Genomic DNA, 19,542 nt, shown 5'->3' on the forward strand with positions numbered 1-19,542 from the left:
CTGGAAAATTGACTGGAGAGAAGGCCCACGTGGTTCCAATGCTTGGGAGGTCTTGAGATCCTCTAAACTTCCCCAAGGCTACTGCCATCTAATGTCTTTATACGGAGCTTAGGGAGGCAAGGTTGCAATGGCATCAACATTTTTTGATTTCACTGATGAAATAGGCAGCAATTCCTTTGTCACTACACGTTGTCTCCTAGGGATTTAGCAAGAAATCTATGGTAAGGATAAAAGGAGTGGACTGCATCTTTCTGACGAGGACAGAATACCTTCCTTATACACTTATGTTTTTCTAACACTTCCCGTAAATTATTCACATTCTAATTGTCCCTAGGTCAAATTTACCGATAAAATAAGAATAAATTATAGCTTAGTTGAGTCTCTAAAGAAACTTGAATATTCTTAGTGAGCGTTAGGAACCTGTATTCTCCAAGCCAGGCTTAGGCAGTATGTAAACCGTGAACTCCCAGATGTTCAAGCAGGTTTTAAAAAAGGCAGAGGCACCAGAGATCAAATTGCCAACATCCGCTGGATCATGGAGAAAGCAAGAGAGTTCCAGAAAAACATCTATTTCTGCTTCATTGACTATGCCAAAGCCTTTGACTGTGTGGATCACAATAAACTGTGGAACATTCTGAAAGAGATGGGAATCCCAGACCACCGGACCTGCCTCTTGAGAAACCTGTATGCAGCTCAGGAAGCAACAGTTAGAACTGGACATGGAACAACAGACTGGTTCCAAATAGGAAAAGGTGTATGTCAAGGTTGTATATTGTCACCTTGCTTATTTAACTTCTGTGCAAAGTACCTCATGAGGAACGCTGGGCTGGAAGAAGCACAAGCTGGAATCAAGATTGCTGGGAGAAATATCAATAACCTCAGATATGCAGATGACACCACCCTTATGGCAGAAAGTGAAGAGGAACTCAAAAGCCTCTTGATGAAAGTGAAAGAGGAGAGTGAAAATGTTGGCTTGAAGCTCAACATTCAGAAAACAAAGATCATTGCATCTGGTCCCATCACTTCATGGGAAATAGATGGAAAAACAGTAGAAACAGTGTCAGACTTTATTTTTTGGGGCTCCAAAATCACTGCAGATGCTGATTGCAGCCATGAAATTAAAAGACGCTTGCTCCTTGGAAGGAAAGTTATGACCAACCTTGATAGTATATTAAAAAGCAGAGACATTACTTTGCCAACCAAGGTCCGTCTAGTCAAGGCAATGGTTTTTCCCATGGTCATGTATGGATGTGAGACTTGGACTGTGAAGGAAGCTGATCACCGAAGAATCGATGCTTTTGAACTGTGGTGCTGGAGACGACTCTTGAGAGTCCCTCATACTGCAAGGAGATCCAACCAGTCCATTCTAGAGGAGATCAATCCTGGATGTTCATTGGAGGGACTGATGATAAAGCTGAAACTGCAATACTTTGGCCACCTCATGCGACGAGTTGACTCACTGGAAAAGACTCTGATGCTGGGAAAGGTTGGGGGCGGGAGGAGAAGGGGACGACCGAGAGTGAGATGGCTGGATGGCATCACCGACTCTGTGGACATGAGTTAGAGTGAACTCCGGGTGTTGGTGATGGACAGGGAGGCCTGGTGTGCTGTGATTCATGGGGTCGCAAAGAGTCGGACATGACTGAGCGACTGAACTTAACTGTACTGAAGACTCTGCCAGTCCTGCTCACAGAAAAAAGGAATGAACAGAGCTAGCCAGTGGCGGACAGTCCATCCCCCGCCGAGACAGGCAGAGGAGGGCAGCCAGCGCTCGAAGTGCGCAATGCCCAGAGAGGCATCCGATACCAAACTGCGAACAGGTTTCTGCGCTAACCAAGGCTTCTTCGGTTACTGGCTGGTCGACACCAGTCTGAGAATGTGCTCCAGTTGTACACTCAGAAAACCAAGCAGGAGGGACAGGGAGGCGATAAGTCACAGTTACCGTGCTCACCAAACACCTGGTCACCAGAGATGCTCAGACCAGGAGGAGGGCAAAAAACGCAGACCCAACCAAGTCTGCGCATTTGTGGAGTACCCGAGTACCTGAACCTGAGCGGCTTAGACCTGGGATGTGCATGTAACCCAGCGGTGGCCTCAGACAGTTCTCGGCAGAGCAACCTAGAGCCTTTGCATTGTAGACTGGGACAGAACTCATGCCTTGAGCAGGGGCAAACCCAGTGTGGCCAAGACACTGCGAGCACTCCCCACAGACACCAGAGATATTTGCCTGTAGTGTTCCTCCCTTCCCAGAACACTATTGAAAAAGTGAGCCTTAAAAAGTGTCCACCACCAACCCCTAGTGTGAGGGCAGAAATTAGACACTGAAAAGACCAGCAAACAGAATCTAAAACATAGGGAACCACCTTAGACGTGACAGAAAAGTCTAGAGGCTACTGCAAGAATAAGACTGAAAATCACAGGCAGGAGGCTTAAGTCCAAATCCTGAGAACACCAGAGAACCCCTGACTCCAGGGAACATTAATTGATAGGAGCTCATCAAACGCCTCCATACCTACTGAAACCAAGCACCACCCAAGCGTCAACAAGTTCCAGAGCAAGACATACCATGCAAATTCTCCAGCAACATAGGAACATAGCCCCGAGCTTCCATATACAGGCTGCCCAAAATCACTCCAAACCCATTGACAGCTCATAACTCATTACTGTACACTTCATTGCACTCCAGAGAGAAGAAATCCAGCTCCACCCAGCAAAACACTGACACAGCTTCCCTAAATGGGGAACCTTGACAAGCCACCTGTCCAACCTCACCCACAGAGAGGAAACTCCACAATGAAGAGAACTCCGCAAACTGCCAGAAGATGGAAGGCCACCCAAATACAGCAATATAAGCAAGATGAGAGACAGAGAAATACCCAGCAAATAAAGGAACATTGTAAATGCCCACCAACCTAAACAAAAGAGGAATTAGGGAAGCTACCTGATAAAGAATTCCTAATTATGATAGTGAAAATGATCCAAACTCTTGAGAACAAATTGGAGTTACAGATAAATAACCTGGAGACAAGGATTGAGAAGATGAAAGAAAGGTTTAACAAGGATCTAGAAGAAATAAGAAAGAGTCATATACAATAAAGAATGCAAGAAATGAGATCAAAAACACTCTAGAGGAAACCGAGAGTAGAATAAGGCAGGCGGAGGATAGAATAAGTGAGATAGATTGGATAGAAATAAATCAAACAGAGAGGAAAAAGAAAAATGAATTAAAAGAAATGAGGACAATCTCAGAGACCTCTGGGACAATGTTAAAAGCTCCATCATCCGAACCATAGAGGTCCCAGAAGAAGAAGACCAAAAGAAAGACCATGAGAAAATACTTGAGGAGATAATAGTTGATAATTTCCCTAAAATGGGGAAGGAAATAATCACCCAAGTCCAAGAATCCCAGAGAGTTCCAAATAGGATAAAGCCAAGGCGAAATGCCCCAAGACATATATTAATCAAATTAACAAAGATCAAACACAAAGAACAAATATTAAAAGCAGCAAGGGAAAAGCAACAAATAACACACAAGGAGATCCCCATAAGGATAACAGCTGCTTTTTCAGTAGAAACTCTTCAGGCCAGGAGGAAATGGCAGGGCATACTTAAACAGATGAAAGAAAATAACCTACGCCCAAATTACTGTACCCAGCAAGGATCTCATTCAAATTAGAAGAAAAAACCAAAAGGTTTACAGACAAGCAAAAGCTGAGAGAATTCAGCATTACCAAACCAGCTCTCCAGCAAATACTAAAGGAGCTTCTCTACACAGGAAATTAAGAATGAGTGTATATAGTCGAATCCAAAGCAGTAAAGTAAATGGCAAAGGGATCATACTTATCAATAATTATGTTAAATGTAAATGGGTTGAATGCCCCAACCAAAAGACAAAGATTGGCTGAATGGATATAAAAATAGACCCCCATATATGTTGTCTACAAGAGACCCACCTCAAAATGAGGGTCACATGCAGACTGAGAGTGAAGGGCTGGAAAAAGATATTCCACGCAAATAGAGACCAAAACAAAGCAGGAGTAGCAATACTCATATCAGATAAAATAGACTTTAAGACAAAGGCTGTGAAAAGAAACAAAGTAGGACACTACAAAAAGATCAAAGGATCAATCCAAGAAGAAGATATAACAATGATAAATATATATGCACCCAACATAGAAGGATCGCAAACTAACACAAATGCTAACAAGTGTGAAAGGGGAAATAAACAAGAACACAATAATAGTGGGAGACTTATTACCCACTCACACCTATGGACAGATCAACTGAACAGAAAATTAACAAGGAAACACAGATGTTAAATTATACAATAGACCAGTTAGACTTAATTGATATCTATAGGAGATTTCACCCCCAAACAATGAATTTAACCTTCTTATAAAGCGCATACACTTTGGACGGAGGTTCGTGACATTGTAAAGGAGACAGGGACCAAGATCATCCCCATGGAAAAGAAATGCAAAAAAGCAAAATGGCTCTCTGAGGAGACCTTACAAATAGCTGTGAAAAGAAGAGAAGCGAAAAGCAAAGGAGAAAAGCAAAGATATAAGGATCTGAATGCAGAGTTCCAAAGAATAGCAAGGAGAGATAAGAAAGCCTTCCTCCGTAATCAATGCAAAGAAATAGAGGAAAACAACAGAATAGGAAAACAAGAGATCTCTTCAAGAAAAATAGAGATATCAAGGGAAAATTTCATGCAAAGATGGGCTCGATAAAGGACAGAAATAGTATGGACCTAACAGAAGAAGAAGATATTAAGAAGAGGTGGCAGGAATACACAGAAGAACTGTACAAAAAAGATCTTCACGACCAAGATAGTCACGATAACGTGATCACTGACCTAGAGCCAGACATCTTGGAATGTGAGGTCAAGTGGACCTTAGAAAGCATCACTACGAACAAAGCTAGTGGTGGTGATGGAAATCCAGTTGAGCTATTTCAAATCTTGAAAGATGATGCTGTGAAAGTGCTGCACTCAATATTCCAGCAAATTTGGAAAACTCAGCAGTGGCCACAGGACTGGAAATGGTCAGTCTTCATTCCAGTCCCAAAGAAAGGGAATGCCAAAGAATGCTCAAACTACCGCACAATTGCACTCATCTCACACGCTAGTAAAGTCATGCTCAAAATTCTCCAAGCCAGGCTTCAGCAATATGTGAACCGTGAATTCCCAGATGTTCAAGCAGGTTTTAGAAAAGGCAGAGTCAACAGAGATCAAATTGCCAACATCTGCTGGATCATGGAGAAAGCAAGAGAGTTTCAGTAAAACATCTATTTCTGCTTCATTGACTATGCCAAAGCCTTTGACTGTATGGATCACTATAAAGTCTGGAAAATTCTGAAAGAGATGGGAATACCAGACCACTTGACCTGTCTCTTGAGAAACCTGTATGCAGGTCAGGAAGCAACAGTCAGAGTTGTACATGGAACAACAGACTGGTTCCAAATAGGAAAAGGAGTGCGTCAAGGCTGTATATTATCACCTTGCTTATTTAACTTCTATGCAGAGTACATCATGAGAAACGCTGAGTTGGAAGAAGCACAAGCTGGAATCAAGACTGCTGGGAGAAATATCAATAACCTCAGATATGCAGATGACACTACCCTTATGGCAGAAAGTGAAGAGGAACTCAAAAGCCTCTTGATGAAAGTGAAAGAGGAGAGTGAAAAGGTTGGCTTGAAGCTCAACATTCAGAAAACAAAGATCATGGCATCTGGTCCCATCACTTCATGTGAAATAGATGGAAAAACAGTAGAAACAGTGTCAAACTTTATTTTTGGGGGCTGCAAAATCACTGCAGATGCTGATTGCAGCCATGAAATTAAAAGACGCTTGCTCCATGGAAAGAAAGTTATGACCAACCTTGATAATATATTAAAAAGCAGAGACATTACTTTGCCAACAAAGGTCTGTCTAGTCAAGGCTATTGTTTTACCCGTGGTCACGTATGCGTGTGAGAGTTGGGCTGTGAAGAAAGCTGATTGACAAAGAATTGACGCTTTTGAACTGTGGTGTTGGGAAGACTCTTGAGAGTCCCTTGTACCACAAGGAGATCCAACCAATCCATTCTAAGGGAGATAGATCCTGGGTGTTCATTGGAAGGACTGATGCTAAAGCTGAAACTGCAATACTTTGGCCACCTCATGCGACGAGTTGACTCACTGGAAAAGACTCTGATGCTGGGAAAGGTTGGGGGCGGGAGGAGAAGGGGACGACAGAGAATGAGATGGCTGGATGGCATCATCGACTCTGTGGAGATGAGTTTGAGTGAACTCCGGGAGTTGGTGATAGACAGGGAGTCCTGGCGTGCTGTGATTTATGGGGTCGCGGAGAGTCGGACACGACTGAGCGACTGAACTGAACTGAACTGAAAAGCGCATATGGAACCTTCTCCAGGATTGATCACATCCTGGGCCGTAAATCTAGCCTTGGTAAATTCAAAAAAATTGAAATCACTCCAAGCATCTTTTCTGACCACAGAGTAGATCTCAATTAAAGGAGGAAAACTGTTAAAAATTCCAACATATGGAGGCTGAAAAACACGCTGCTGAATAACCAATAAATCATAGAAGAAATAAGAAAAATCAAAATATGCATAGAAATGAATGAAAATGAAAACACAACTACTGAAAACCTCTGAAACACTGTAAAAGCTGTGCTAAGGGGAAGGTTCACAGCAATACAGGCATACCTCAAGAAACAAGAAAAAAGTCTACTAAATGACTAACTCTATATCTAAAGCAGCTAGAGAAGCAAGAAATGAAGAACCCCAGTGTTGGTAGAAGGAAAGAAATCTTAAAAATTAGGGCGGAAATAAACGCAAAAGAAACAAAAGAGATCATAGCAAAAACAACAAAGCCAAAAGCTCGTTCTTTGAGAGGGTAAGTGAAATTGACAAACCACTAGTCAGACTCATAAAGAAACAAAGGGAGAAAAACCAAATCAATAAAATTAGAAATGAAAAGGGAGAGATCACAACAGACAAAACAGAAATACAAAGGATCATAAGAGTCTACTATGAGCAATTGTACGCCAATAAATGGACAACTTGGAAGAAATGGACAAATTCTTAAAAAAGTACAACTTTCCGAACTGAACCAGGAAGAAATAGAAAATCTGAACAGACCCATCATAAGCCCGGAAATTGAGACTGTAATCGGAGTTCTTCCAGAAAACAAAAGCCCAGGTCCAGACGGCTTCACAGCTGAATTCTACCAAAACTTTAGAGACGAGCTAATACCTATCCTACTCAAACTCCTCCACAAATTTGCAGAGGAATGTAAATGTTCAAACTCATTCTATGAGGCCAGAATCACCATAATACCAAAACCTGACAAAAATGCCACAATAAAAGAAAACTACAGGCCAATATCACTGATGAGCATAGATGCAAAAATCCTTAACCAAATTCTAGCAATCAGAATCAACAACACATTAAAAAGATCATACATCATGACAAAGTGGGTTTTATCCCAGGGGTGCAAGGAGTCTTCAATATACTCAAATCAATCAATGTAGTACACCACATTAACAAAATGAAAAATTAAAACCATACTACTCTCTTAATAGATGCAGAAAAAGCCTTTGACAAAATTTAACCTCCATTTATGATCAAAGCCCTCCAGAAGGTGGGAATAGAAAGAATATTCTTCCACATAATAAAAGTTATATATGACAAACCCACAGCAAACATTATCCTCAGTGGTGAAAAATTGAAAGCGTTGCCCCTAAAGTCAGGAAGAAGACAAAGGTGCGACTTTCACCACTACTATTCAACATAGTTTTGGAAGTTTTAGCCACAACAATCAGAGCAGAAAAATACATAAGAGGAATCCAAATTGGAAAAGATGAAGTAAAACTCTCACTGTTTGCAGATGACATGATTCTCTACCAGAAAACCCTAAAGACTCTACCAGAAAATTACTAGAGCTAATCAACGAATGTGGTTAAGTTGCAGGATATAAAATCAGTACACAGAAATCCCTTGCATTTCTACATAATTTAATGAGAAAATAGAAAGAGAAATTCAGGAAACAATATCATTTACAATTGCAGCACAAAGAATAAAATACTTAGCAGTATATCGATCTAAGAAACAAAAGACCTATATATAGAAAACTGTAAAACACTGGTGAAAGAAATCAGAGAGGACACTAATAGATGGAGAAATATACCGTGTTCATGGATTGGAAGAATAAATATTGTGTAAATGAATATATTACCCAAAGTAATTTATAAGTTCAATGCAATCCCTATCAAGCTACTGACGATGTTTTTCACATAGCTAGGACAAATAATTTCACAATGTGTATGGAAATACAAAAAACCTCGAATAGCCAAAGCAATATTGAGTAAGCAGAATGGAACTGGGGGAATCCACCTTCCAGACTTCAGGCTTTACTACAAAGCCACAGTTATCTATAAATACAGCATGGTACTGGCATAAAGACAGAAATATAGATCAAAGGAACAAAATAGAAAACCCAGAGATAAATCCACGAACCTATGGACACCTTATCTTTGACAAGGGAGGCAAGAGTATTCAATGAAGAAAAAACAATCTCTTTAACAAGTGGTGCTGGGAAAACTGGTCAGCCATTTTGTAAAAGAATGAAACTAGGACACTCCCTAACACCAAAAATAAACTCAAATGGATTAAAGATCTAAGTGTAAGACCAGCAATTATAAAACTCCTAGAGGAGAACATAGGCAAACCACTGTCGACATAAATCCTCCATGACCCACCTCCCAGAATATTGGAAATAAAAGCAAAAATAAATAAATGGGACCTAATTGAAATTAAAAGCTTCTGCACAGCAAAGGAAACTATAAGCAAGGTGAAAAGACAGCCTTCAGAATGAGAGAAAATAATAGCAAATGAAGAACTTACAAAGAATTAATCTCCAAAATATACAAGAAGCTCCTGCAGCTCAATTCTAGAAAAATAAACTACCCAATAAAAAAATAGGCCAAAGAACTAAACAGACATTTCTCCAAAGAAGACATACAGATGGCTAACAAACACATGAAAAGATGATCAACATCATTCATAATCAGAGAAATGCAAATCAAAACCACAATGAGATACCATTTCACACCATTCAGAATGGCTGCTATCCAAATGTTTCCAAGCAATAAACGTTGGAGAGGGTGTGGAGAAAAGGGAACCCTCTTACACTGTTGGCGGGAATTCAAACTAGTACAACCACTGTGGAGAACAGCGTGGAGATTCCTTAAAAAACTGGAAACAGAACTGTCTTAGGACCCAGCAATCGCACTCCTGGGCATACCCACCGAGGAAACCAGAATTGAAAGAGACACATGTACTCCAATGTTCATCGCAGCACTATTTATAATAGCCAGGACATGGAAGCAACCTAGATGTCCATCTGCAGACAAATGGATAAGAAAGCTGTGGTACATACACACAATGGAGTATTACTCAGCAATTGAAAAGAATACAGTTGAATCAGTTATAATGAGGTGGATGAAACTGGAGCCTATTATACCGAGTGAAGTAAGTCAGAAAGAAAATGCCAATTCAGTATACTGCTGCTACTGCTGCTGCTAAGTCACTTCAGTCGTGTCCGACTCTGTGTGACCCCATAGACGGAAGCCCACCAGGCTCCCCCGTCCCTGGGATTCTCCAGGCAAGAACACTGGAGTGGGTTGCCATTTCCTTCTCCAATGTGTGAAAGTGAAAAGTGCAAGTTAAGTCGCTCAGTCGTGTCTGACCCTTAGCGACCCCACGGACTGCAGCCTACCAGGCTCCTCCATCCATGGGATTTTCTAGGCAAGCGTACTGGAGTGGCTTGCCATTGCCTTCTCTGTAATACAGTATACTAATACTGTAATACAGTATACAGTATACTAATGCATATATATGGAATTTAGAAAGATGATAACGATAACCCTGTATACGAGACAGCAAAAGAGAAACAGATGTATAGAACAGTCTTTTGGATTCTGTGGGAGAGGGTAAGGGTGGGATGATTTGAGATTATGGCATTGAAACATGCATATTAGCATATGTGAAACGAATCGCCAATCCAAGTTCGATGCATGATACAGGATGCTCAGGGCTGTTACACTGGGATGAACCAGAGGGATGGGATGGGGAAAGAGGTGGAAGGGTGGTTCAAGATGGGGAACACGTGTACACCCGGGGTAGATTCATGTCGATGTATGGCAAAATCAATACAATATTTAAAGGAATTAGCCTCCAATTAAAACAAATAAATTTAAAAAAAAGAAAAAAATTCTAAAAACAGTAAAAGCTGGAAAGGGTGTGGAGAAAAGGGAATACTCTTCCACTATTGATGGGACTGCAAATTGATACAGCCACTATTGAAAAAAGTATGGAGAATCCTTAAGAAACTAGGGAAAAATCCACCATATGTCCCAGCAATTCCACTCCTAGGCATATACTCTGAGGAAAACAAAATTGAAAGAGACCCATATATCCCATTGTTCATTGCGTCACTATTTACTGTAGCTAGAACATGGTCACAATCTAGATGTCCATTGACAGATGAATGAATAGAGAAGTTGTGGTATATATACAAAATAGAATATTACTCAGACATAAAAATGAACGCATTTGAGTCAGTTTGAATTATGTTAATGATGCTACAACCTATTACACAGAGTGAAGTGAGTCAGAAAGAGAAAGATAAATATCATCTTCTAACACATATATACAGAATCTAGAAAAATGGTACTGAAGAATTTCGTTCCATCCCTTTATTCCTTCTAGAGTTACTTCTCCGCTGATCTCCAGTAGCATACTGGGCACCTACCGACCTGGGGAATTCCTCATTCAGTATCCTATCATTTTGCCCTTTGATACTGTTCATGGGGTTCTCAAGGGAAGTATACTGAAGTGGTTTGCCATTCCCTTCTCCAGTGGACCACATTCGGCTGTGGTCCATGTGATCAGCTCAACTAGTTTCCTGTGATTATGATTTCAGTGTGTCTTCCCTCTGATGCCCCCTCGCAATACCTACCGTGTTATTTGGGTTTCTCTTACCTTGGTCGTGGAAAATCTCTTCACAGCCGCTCCAGCAAAGTGCAGCCGCTGTACCTTACCTTGGATGAGGGGTATCTCCTCAAGGTCGCCCCTTCTGACCTTGAACGTGGAATTGCTCCTCTCGACCCTCGTGTGCCTGCGCAGCCACCTTCTTGTTGGACGTGGGGCAGCTCCTCTCGGCCGCTGGCCCTGGCCTCAGGCATGGGGTAGCTCCTCTCGGTCACTCCTCTTTGCATGGTCATTTGCACCGGGGCCAGTGTCTCTCGCATTTGTGCCACCGGGCAAAAGCCACTTGATGAAAGTGAAAGAGGAGAGTGAAAAGGTTGGCTTGAAGCTCAACATTCAGAAAACGAAGATCATAGCATCTGGTCCCATCACTTCATGGGAAATAGATGGAAAAACAGTGGAAACAGTGTCAGACTTTATTTTTTGGGGCTCCAAAATCACTGCAGATGCTGATTGCAGCCATGAAATTAAAAGACACTTACTTCTTGGAAGGAAACTTATGACCAACCTTGATAATATATTAAAAAGCAGAGACATTACTTTGCAAACAAAGGTCTGTCTAGTCAAGGCTATGGTTTTTCCCGTGGTCATGTATGGATGTGAAAGTCGGACTGTGAAGAAAGCTGATGGCCGAAGAATTGATGCTTTTGAACTGTGGTGTTGGAGAAGAGTCTTGAGAGTCCCTTGTACCGCAAGGAGATCCAACCAGTCCATTCTAAGGGAGATCGATCCTGGGTGTTCCTTGGAAGGACTGATGCTAAAGCTGAAACTCCAATACTTTGGCCACCTCATGCGACGAGTTGACTCACTGGAAAAGACTGATGTTGGGAGAGATTGGGGGCAGAAGGAGAAGGGGACGACAAAGAATGAGATGGCTGGATGGCATCACCGACTCTGTGCACATGAGTTTGAGTGAACTCTGGGAGTTGGTAATGGACAGGGAGGCCTGGCGTGCTGTGATTCATGGGGTCGCGGAGAGTCGGACATGACTGAGCGACTGAACTGAAGTGTCTTTTCTGAGCTCTGCTGTCTAGAGAGTGGTAGAGGGCAACAATACCAGTTGGGGAGAGAGACATATAGACACCAAGCCCCTAATACACACACAGAAATATGGGCAGGGAAGCAGTGCATACCAGCAAGTGAGACAGAGAGACACAGAGAAAGCACTGTACCCTATGGCTCTGATTCCCCTGAGCAAAGGAACTCAACTGTAGCAAAAAGATGTTTTTGTGCACACTCCTGTATCATCCAGACAGCTTTCAATTCTCTGCCCAGTGGAGGAAAATCCCCAGCCACATTGCACCCATACATTTCATTGGACACATTGTGAGAGCACGTAGTGGTTAAGATCCTGCACAACTTACCGTTCCGTTACCATTCCGTCGCTCAGTCGTGTCCGACTCTATGCGAACCCGTGGACTGTAACCTACCAGGCTTCTCCGTCCACGGGATTCTCCAGGCAAGAATACTGCAGTGGGTGACCGTTTCCTTCTCCAGGGGATCTTCCCGACCCAGGGATCGAACCCGGGTCTCCCGCATTGGAGGCAGACGCTTTAACCTCTGAGCCCCAGGGAAGTGGTTAAGATCCTGCACAACTTAGGAGTGGACTTTTTGAATGTGGGAGCGGAAACCAGTGTTTCAAATTTCCAGAGGCCTAGTCAATGACAGCAGGCGCCTGGGTGGGGCCAGATGAAGAAGATGCAAAGTGTCTAGATGCCCACACTCAGCAGAGAAGAGGCAGCCACTTTGGAGTGCTGGAGTACTGGAGACCTAGGGTGATTCCCCCTTGACTAGGGAAGTGTCCTTGGAGGGTGCCACCCATTACCTTCCCCGTGATCTGTGGAGATTTTTTCCCAGCAACCTGGGCATGACTCACAGCTCTAGCAGACTATGGGGAATGCTTGGCCTGGGCAATAGGGCCCAGCATGCATCCCTTGCCCCATGCCATCCTCCACTACTTTCTTCAATCTGAGGGCACCTTTAGAAAGAGCTAGATCTCACCAGAGGATGATGGCAACCTGTGGGCAGGCTGTACAGACCACCAGCACTGCTGTCAAGTCCAGGTCCTTTGCAGCTGACCCAGGTCATTATCATTGAGAGGGCCAAGTGGAGAGTGAGTCACTCACAGAGGAAGCTGGGAACACCTGGGGCCCTTTATCTTTTCAGTTGTGAGACCAGGTCTTCAGGGTGCAGGCACTGTGGCAGGGTCTGTGGAGGTGGCAGGGAGGATGCAGGAACCAGGTGGCTCCCCACGTGAGGGAGGAAGCTGCCCTCTTCAGAGCGGAGGCCGTGGAGGAAAGGGCCCTGGAGGAGGGTGAGATGTCGAGAATCCAGTAGGAGTTCCAGTTGCAAGATATTATGGAAAAGGTGGAAGTGGTGGTGGTTGAGGAGCAGGAGCAGGTGTCCTTTCAGGAGTGGCGGGATAAACCAGAGGAGTAGAGCCAGAAACATGCAAGGTCAGGAGCCCCAAGTGACCAGCCCATGTAAAATTGAGTCCTGAAAAATTGTGCACTCTTTGCCTCCTAGAGTGACTCTCTTTGGGGGTCAGATGATCCTTAAATGGGACCTTAGATGTGCCTATTGTCTGATCAGTATTTAGAATTGTGACCAGGGACACTGGTCACCCAGGCTAATTTCCATTTATTGAGCAGTGGTTAGAAATCACCAAGTTAAAGCCTGTCTTGGTTCAGTTCTGCATGACAGGTCAGGGGCAATGTAAGTTTCTTGTGACTCAATCAGAGAAAAGGCTTCATTCCAGAAAAAGGAACCACCTTTCCTCTAAGGTTAGGCTGAAGATGTGCCTCAAATGCCCTTTATGTCACCACGGATCTCCTGTTGCGAGCAGCAGATCCACATTTACCAGACAGTCCACTGCCTTCCATTTCACCTTCTCCTGATGATTCTGAAGTTATCATGCTCCCAAGGCCAGCTACCCCACCGTCAATGGGCAGGTATGCCTGGTCAGCACAATTGTCAGCTGTCTCAGCACTTCAAATGCGTCTAAGGGAGACCCAGGGACAACAGCATATTGCCTCTGATGGGACTCTACAAGAGAGTGAAACTATCTTCTCCTACAAACCATTTTACACCATAGATATTCTAAACTAGAAGCATCATCCCCCTCTCAAAATCTGGAAAACAAACTCAGGTCCTCATCAGTCTCCTAGATTTCATTACCCTGACTCACTCACCCACTTGGGTGAAATGTAGGCATCTTCTCACCATGATCATCACCCAGGAGTCCCAATGAATCATGACATAGGCTTAGAAATAGCTTTAGGCCTATGCCCCAGGGGGTCAATTAGACGTGGAGAACTGGGCATGGGAAACCTTCCTGGAAGATGAGCCCTAATGGGACCCCAACAATGAGAGAAGGGGAAACCAGCTGGAAAGATATAAACCACTGTAGAGACCTTGGTAGGCAGATATTATCTCATCACTCACCTTCCCCCAACTCAACTTTTCTGTCCCAAGCAGTATATAGCCTGTTTATAAAATAATGCTTGCCAGGGATCTTTTAGGCTGGCAAGGACAAAGTACTGTGGACTAACCCCATTTGATAATATGGAAATGGACTTCACTAAAGTCTCTCTAAACCAAGGACTCAGATACATTTTAGTTATCATCTGCACCTTTATGGGGTGGTTGTAGACTTTTCAACCTGAGCCAAAAAAGCGAGAGAAGTGACTAATGCACTCCTCAGAATTATTGTCCCCAGATATGGGATGTCTTTCACCATAGGGTCAGACAATGAACCAGCATTTGTAGCTGAGAAAGTAGAACAAGTGACAAGGGATTTGAAGGTCTGATGGAAACTGCATACTGCTTTACTCCCCTCAGAGCTCAGGGAAAGTAGAATGTATGAATTGAATGCTCAAACAAACCAGCCAGACTGTTAGGAGACCAGTTTTCCATGGTTAGTCATATTACTCATGGCCCTCTTGACGTGAGATGTTCACCTTGGGCAGGGATGGGGTTCTCCCCATTTGAAATTCTGTACAGATGGCTGACCCCTCTGATCAGCTTAAGAGGGGAAACCAGAGATCCGTGAGTCTTGAACTTACGTAAACAGCTGCAAAGATTAGGACACACCATTTCCCAAATACACAAATGGGTCATGGGTAAGATACCCATATCCTTAGGCATAAGAGTACAGCCCCAATTACCCGGGAACCAAATATGGGTAAAAGACTGGAAGAGCCCTAGAATCCAATGTGGAGAGGGCCACATTCTGTACCCTTAACCACCCCCAGTGCTTTCAATATGACAGGTATATATGCTTGGATCAATCACTCCAGAGTCAAACCCACAGGCCCAACTGATAGCGAAGAGAAGTGGGAAGCAAAATTCAATCCATGGGAACCCATGCACCTGACCTAGGGAAGATGGAAACAAGAATTCCAAGCCTTGTTCTGGGCACACCAGAAGCTGGTTAGGCAACACACAACAGAAAATTGAGGAACCGTCAGGACCAGTGAACAACAGATGTATTGGCTATTAATTGAACTGTAACACCCTCTATTTATCCTATTTGAAATAGGATTCTACTCTGTCTCCCCTGCAGTGTACTATCTCTCTACTTCACCTATTTCCTCATACTCTTTATTTGGGGGGGGGGGTTCTCTTACTGTTAACAACTTATCTATGAAATCAACTTATTTTTTTCCCCTTGCATCTCTGTTAAGTTGTAAGATCTCTGCTCCATCTAGAAAACAGGTTGACTGTTCTGACTATACAACTTTTGATCTTATAGGAAAGGCATGTCCCTCTTTCACCTACTATATACACCAGACACCTGCATGCTATAACTCTGTTTCTAAATGTTCCTTGTGGTGGGATGGAAACTTTATTGAAAGTATCATCATAAGGTCAGATTACAATGGGTAGATGATGGGTGGTGTTCTGAAACCCCTGGAGAAGTAGTATGCTATGACTGTGGCTCAACAAATCTTTGAGTCTGGCCTAAAGAGTCCTACACCTATTTAACTCCCTTGGTGAAAATACCTCATCCTTGAGCCACTACAACTAGATCCAAGGGGATGTACCCCAATCCAGGCAATAAGGGACTACATGACCAGCTCCAAACTTCCATAAAAAACATTCTAGAAATGCATGATGTGGAAAATAGTCTTTTTGTTCATCTAGCTGGGGAGGTAGCCTGAGAACTGGGTATCACTAATTGCTAAGTCTGTGGAGGACCCTGGATGAACTAGGTGTGGCCATGGAGGGGCATGGGATTAGATGCCCTCCAGATATTTCAGTGGATTCAATCATCAAGAGGTGGGTGGTGGTAGGGTGCTATCTGGAGTTGCACTCTGTGCACAATTATAATAGGTGAGAAATGGTTAAACTGAAAGGGAATAGGTTATGCTTGGGATAGGATGAGTCTTGCCATCACTCATATTCATCTAGTGGAGGAAGGAGAAGATTCTGGGAAATTCAACCAAACTGGCTGGTGACTCCAAATAGATGACAATGGAAAGGCTGTGACAGACGTAGCTAAAAATACCAGGAAGATTACCCATGTTTCAGTTCATTCGGAAGGGATGGGATATGGAGGTCCACTTTGGAGGATGCTTCTCCTGGCTAGGAGGGTTTAAGAGAGTGATTGGCAGTCTTACTTGGTATGTACCTATTATTCCCTGCATCACACCCCTTTATTAAGGATTATAACGGGGTTCATAGAGGCAGTTGTTGAACAGAAAATGGCTATCCAAATGCTATTTTTTAAAGGATGTCAGCAGTTAATGGGTTATGTTCTCTGATGGCTGCTGATACAATCTGAGCATTAGCAGGGGGAATGAGGTGGAAACCCCCAACTAGAAGAGCAACCTCTTCTAGAATAATAACTTTATGACTTCTGCCTCTGGTATCTTACTAAAATACATTTTGCTCGCCACTCAACACCTCCACTTATGTCATCTTGCTTGCTCAGTTCATCACTGGGAAACTAAGCTGCCTGGGGAGGAGGGATCTGAGCTGCTTGAACAGGTAAGACCTGAAGACCTGGAAGTCTCTGCTGTATAAAAGATACCCAAAACAAAGTCCAGGCACATACTTCTGGAGGCTCCTCTGCTGACCCTACACCATTGCTGAATAAACCCTCTTGTTTTGCATGTCTGAATGCCACTTGACTCTTAGCCACTATGGTTTCTACAACAGTGAAACTCATCAGAAAGTTTTAGTGGAGGAGAGAAAGTTTCTCATGTCTATTCTGTGGAGTAAAAATGTGAATAAACAGTTTTGAGGACCCTATTTGATTTACAGTCTTGGAATGCTGTATTTTCTTCTTGCCTGGAATTAGTATGAGTAGAAGAGATTGATTCTAAGCCCCTTCCCTACTCTAAGACATACAGTAGCTCTAGTGTCAGGATGCAAAATTAGTGGTATTTCCTTTTCTGTGAATATTTCTAATAGGGATAGGATGGCAGGAATAGATAGTAGGATCTTATAGGGAATATGTTACAGCCATCCTTGAAATACAGCATAAGCAGCCACTGTTCTACATAGTTGTAGCATGCTATAAAATATGTTTATTTACATCAGATGTAGTAAGCTGTCATTAACAACAATCAGCCCCTGCATGATTTCCTCATTGGTGCTGATACTTCTAGATACATTTCCAGCCTTTCTTCAACCCAGCATCACCTGTACTTTGTATTTTAATTGTAGATATAAAGCCTACAACTATGTGTGGTAGTTATTGAGTTTGTTGCAAACCATGTCCAGGAGGCACAAATGGTAACAAATACCTAATCTGCAACTGGTAGTGCATGCCTATGTGTTCTATGTCTATTTGGGTGTTGCCAAAACCTGATCCCTAGATCCTCTTACAGAGAACATAAGCACAGGACCTATTGACTTATTCCTGGGTCCCTGAGGGAAAATCACTGCCCCAGGCCTTGGACCTGTTTTACTGCCAACACCAAGACATCACAAGATCTGCAGCATCATTACACTTATTAGGAAGATATGGGGTCACAAAGAGTCGGACGTGACTGAGCGACTGAACTGAACTGAACTGAGAAGATGATGTCTAGAAGGAAAGAAAGTGAAAATGTAGAAAATTGACTGTGTCTGACACAGAGATTTATGCTCCTCTTCTGTGTACTCTACTCCATCTATCTACCTATTTCTCCTGCCCTAGATATTGAATGATGAAAAAAAAAAAAAAGATTGGCTCTTCTGTTGTTATATGGTTTAGAAACACAATTGCTCTCACTGAATGTAAGGTAGGCCAGATTTCTAGAAGTTGATATTTCAATTTAATTTGTCACTTATTTGCCTTGACTCATCTCAGTCCATAATATTATCAATGTGACTCATTCACAAGTACAAATTTTTAATTTCATAAAGACTCTCTGGAGCAAAGAGCTTATATGGTTTGCTTTGTCTTGAAAAAGATGCAAAAAAAATACACACATAATATTATCATTCAGCTTTACAAATCTAACTTAGTGAAATATAGTTAGAAATGAAAAGCTGCACATGTTTTCCTGCATGGAAAATCCCAAGGAGAGAGGAGCCTGGTCAACTACACCCCGTGGTGTTACAAAAAATCAGACACAACTGAGCAGGCATCGAACTTAATGTCAGATACAAAAATGCTCTTTCTTTTCTGGTAGGACTTCATCTGGTTCATACCGAAGGGTTAGGCCTTTATCTAATTTTTTTGTGCTTTTTTTTTTTTTTTTTTTTTATACAGACTATTGGATGTTTCTTTTCTTTACAAAATGTAAAAATTGTTTTCCTATGAGGTGAGTGTTGTGCTTTCTTTCCTCCATTCACATTTTGGAACTTGCTTCCTGTCATCTGAAATAAGCCTTGTCTTGGCTTAAGAAGCCTGATCCATCGGAATATTTCTCTCTCTATTTGTGAATAATAAGCTCTAACTTAACTTTTCCCTTGTCTAGAGAAGGAAAGTGGAGAAGGAATTGGCAGCCCACTCCAGTATTCTTGCCTAGAGAATCCTTTGGACCGAGGAGCCTAGTGGGCTGCTGTCCATAGGGTTGCACAGAGTCAGACATGACTGAAGAAATTTAGCATGCTTGCAAGCATTGGAGAAGGAAATGGCAACCCACTCCAGTATTCTTGCCTGGAGAATCCCGGGGACAGAGGAGCCTGGTGGGGTCGCACAGAGTCGGACACCACTGAAGCAATTTAGCAGCAGCAGCAGCAGAGAAGGAAAGAGTAAAATGGTTTGCTCTGAAGTGAGAAAATTTTAGCATTGAGGCCCAAATACTTCCTACCGACTTCCTATCTACTTCCTACCATAAAGTAGGTACAGTCTTCTTTATGACTTGAACATGTCTGTCATAGAATCAGAGAAGCACAAACTTGTCTCCCAAAGGTACATGGCTCTGCCTCCTGTCTTTTCCACGCCATGCTGTCATGCATTTTTAAATCACAAGTGAAAGAGCTAATAGATTTCACTTTATTCCACAATACTTTCCACAGTAAGGATATGAATCTCATTTGTATTCATTCT

This window comes from Moschus berezovskii, chromosome Y (assembly GCF_049115385.1).
Source record: "Moschus berezovskii isolate FMDL1 chromosome Y, NW_MosBer_1.0, whole genome shotgun sequence".
Taxonomy (NCBI): domain Eukaryota; kingdom Metazoa; phylum Chordata; class Mammalia; order Artiodactyla; family Moschidae; genus Moschus; species Moschus berezovskii.